The following is a 4,260-nucleotide window of genomic DNA, read 5'->3' as shown; positions in this document are numbered from 1 at the left end:
CTTGATTGGGAGCTTGAGGTGCTCGAGCAATTGATCTTGAAGTCGTTGTAGTCATCTTCGGTGATCGAAGGATTTTTCTCCTTGATCTTCTCATAACTCTCACCTTTCTCGATCATTCTCTTCACATTGCTTTTCCAAGTAGACAGGGCCTTGCTCATCTTCGTGAGGGCAGCATTGTTCACTTTATTCCCTTTGAGGCTTGTGTTTTCGAATTCAGCGGGGAACTTGTATCGTTCGTGCAGCTTCGTGAAGAGGAGGTGGCGCAAATTCCCCCGGTCAGGATGCCTCAGGTTCTCGGTGTTGATCGAGACGGTGCTCCGGACAATGCACCCGAGCTGAAGCGAGTACCCCTTGACTATTCGTTCGGGCGCCGTTGGATTCCCGTTGGAGTCCACTTCAGTAACTTCCTCCTTGAGGGTGCGGAGCACGATCGGGCGCCGGTCCTTCCGTTGCCTCTTCGGCTGGCTGCTATCTGTGCGTGTGCCGCCATCATCAGTGGTGGCATCCTCGGCGGCACCATCAGTGGTGGCATCAGTGTGGTCATCCTCGGCGGCACCATCCGTGGTCTCAGGATCGGTGGGGAAGGCGGCGGCCTCATACAAGTGAGGTTGTTCCTCCATCTCCTGGGACAGCTCCCAGAATGCCTTGCCGCCCGAACCCCCGGCCTCATCGTTGTGGGCCATGTTTCTCTCTAAATAGAAACAAAGTTTGGTCAAAAAGTTGGTTATTGTCAAGGAACAAGATCATGGTCTCATCATTTAGGGTTTGTCGACACCGAGGCATCCTAAAATCTAAACTTTTATCATTGAGGGTTTTTCGACGCCAAGGCACCCTAAAAGCCTAACTTTTCATCATTTCGGTTTTTATCGACACCGAGGCACCCTAAAAGCCATGCATTAGTCACAAGTACGCCGGGGCACTTGATCCTACTTAATTAACTACTAAGATACCCCGGCCCATGCATTAGTCACAAGTACCCCATATGTCCTATTTTTAGCAAAGTCATGCTAAAATTCACGGAAAATTTCAGCATGACCTTTGCTGAAAATAGGACATATGGAGTACCCGAATTTGCTGGAACGGAAGTTAATCGACATTCCAGCAAACTCAAGGGCCTCTCGGGTGGACAAGGCAAAAAAGGCCTCCACATACACATCACTGATTTAATGAAATTTGCACACAACTCAGTAGCACTTCATCATCATATAAAGTATATTAGCAGCAGTACAAATAAAGAGACATGATCAAAGTACTTCATAATAAACCCAAGCAACTTCATCATCATATAAAGTATATTAGTAGTAGTACAAATAAAGAGACATGATCAAAGTACTTCATAATAAACCCAAGCAACTTCATAATAAATCAATGTCCTCAGCTGTAAACTGAACTATTGTCAGGTCATGTTGTCAGGTCATGTTGAAAGTAAAATAGGACCTTGCTGTGTTTGGGACCAAATTGTTATTTGGCTATTCTAGCTGGCTTTTTTTAGCGAATTGTAACTTGTGTGAAGCTGAAACAAAGTTAACTTACATGCTCCTATATGCTCAGCTGAATTATTATAACATGTCTATCCAGTTTGCAGTTATTCTTATAGGCGATCCGTAGTTAGCGTACCTATTGTGCATCAAGATTCGTTTTTAGTCCTAAGAAAACACAAGGTTGTCAGGGACGGTTTTTCTTTGACTGGGGTTGTTGTCGACCTGAATTAAAGATGCAGTGTTTGGCAGATCCAGTCTGCAAACTTTGTCCTACTTACTGGATCAACAATGTTCTTAATTCCATTACCTAGTGTACATACCAACAGCCATAAACAAAAGAGCAACTAATGACTGAGCCAACCAAGAGCCACAGACCAGCACATGCTTGCACATGCACTGAAGCTACAACTCTTATCAATGATCTAACTTGGGCAGTGGCAGCGAGATATGTGTTCCCTCTCTTCTGTTTGGCACATTGCACTTGCACATGCACTGAAGCTACCAATCTGAACAGGTTGCGGCATAGCACCAATGAAATGGCTAACTTGGGCAGTGGCAGCGAGAAACGAAGAGAGGGAACATATTTGAAAGCCACACTCACTGCAGAAAAGTAACGAAGGTATCCACATATTTGAAAGCATGGATATCATTTCCTACACTAGAATACACCAGACTTTGAAGACTGGAACTAATATATAAGAGTCAGCAATCATCATGATATGCTTATATAATCAGGAAGTTGCATTACACCACATATTTGAATAAGATTTTTCTATTGCAGGTTGGCAGGTTTGTAACTCATGATATGCTTATATAATCAGGAAGTTGCATTACTCATGTGCACAAACCGAAAACTGATGTTCATATAAACTACTCATGTGCACAAACACAATGCAGATCAAAACAGAATCAAGGCTTTACCATCAACAGTATACACAACAAAATAACTAACGTCAGCAGTCAGCACACTCTAATGTGAGAGTAGAACGAAAATGAATTGCTGAAAAGGTTATATAAACTACTCATTCATAACAAGGATGAACTTATAGATCTCAAGGTTGCAGTGCACGTTAGCATCAAAGAATTACAGAAGAACTGAATTTCTGTGTATACTAGAGATACTGTGGTAAGTCAGGAAAAAGAAACCAACATATTCAATAACTCATGGATGACTACAGATAGTTAGTTACCACAATGGAAACCTCTTGTGTATGACAAGGAGCAAATTATCAAAAACATATTCAATAACTCATGGCTGACTATTGAGAAGACACACTGTTGCAATTTGAACATGAGTGAATTAAGTCAGCAGTCATCATCAACTAAACTAAACTGGCATACTAGACTCCTAGAACTACATTGGCACACTACAGAATGGAAAACATATCTATGCTGCCATTTTTCTATTGCAGGTTGGCAGGTTTGTAACTCATGGTATGCTTATATAATAAGGAAGTTGCATTACTCAGGTGCACAAACAATGAGTTACATTACAAAATTTCATCGTTCAAGAATAAAACGACAATTACAGGTGCGAGAAACATCAGGGTCTGCTACTAATGGTACTACTATCGTACTGTCTGCAGCTAATGCAGCTCGTCTTGGCACATCGTGCTGAGCTGACCAAGGGACAAAAAAAAAGACAATTTTGTTATCTCTCACTTTCTCCTCTTCTTCAGTTCTGCGCTTGGCGCTCTGGCATCGATGATGGCCACACTCCCGATCGGAACCAGCCCAGGTGTAGCGCAGGCACAGCAAGCGCTTCAGAAGAAATAGAGATGGGGGCTCACGGGGAATGCGAGGGGGATAGGGGGAGAGGAGGAGGGGGAGCTCACGGGGGCGACGAGGTCCGGGTGGTGGTGTGGGTGCTCCGGCGACGGTGGTGTGGATGGGGCGGCGTCCGGGCCACCGGCGACGAGGGCGGCGGGGCGATGGCGAGTCGGCCTGGCCACCGGAGTCGGCCGGGCGAGGTCAACGGCGAGCGCCCCCTCTTCCTCCTCCTTCTCCGTGGGGAAAGCAGCGGGGCGGCGGCGTCGGGAGAGGAGAGGGCAGCGTCGCGGCGTCTCACGGCGTCGGGGCGGCGTCGCGGCGTCGGGGCGGCGTCGAGGCGGCGGGGCAGCGGCGTCGGGAGAGGAGAGGAGAGGGGAAGGGGATCAAGGGCGAGGGCGAGAAGGGGATCGAGGGCCGGGGAGGAAAAATATGGATGGGGGCACAATACTAATGGCGCACCACCCCCCGGTGCGCCATAAGTATATCCACACTAATGGCGCACCTCACCCTGGTGCGCCATTAGTACTTTTTTTTTCTGCTCGAGCCAACAGGTTATCTCCCACCTGACCTGATCCACAGCAAGTCCCCTCTACTAGCTCGACTGGTCAGTAGCCAGTTCTCACACCAGGAGGTCCTGGGCTCGAATCCCAGGCTCCACAAAATTTTTTTTATCATTTAAAAAGCTGTTTGATACTTATTTATGTTTAAATATGTTCAAACTTGTTTAAATAATAACAGTAATATTTTTTTATAAGACAGTAGCATTTAAAAAGCTGTTTGATACTAATTTTTTTTATAAGACGGTGCGCGGGGTGCGGGGGGTCGGCGGCGGCGGTTGGGTAGGGGAATCGAGGGTGCGGTGGGTCGGCGGCGGCGGCCGGTGGACTTGGGGGGTGCTCGGCGCCGAGGGGGACCGGATCTGGCGAGGTGGGATAGCGGTCGAGATGGAGGGGGATCGAGGTGGGCTCCATAAATTTTTTTTTAGCGTTTAAAAAGTTGTTTGATACTT

The sequence above is a fragment of the Triticum dicoccoides genome, chromosome 1B (genome assembly GCF_002162155.2).
Source record: "Triticum dicoccoides isolate Atlit2015 ecotype Zavitan chromosome 1B, WEW_v2.0, whole genome shotgun sequence".
Taxonomy (NCBI): Eukaryota; Viridiplantae; Streptophyta; class Magnoliopsida; order Poales; family Poaceae; genus Triticum; species Triticum dicoccoides.
Note: the sequence above shows the minus strand (reverse complement) of the source record.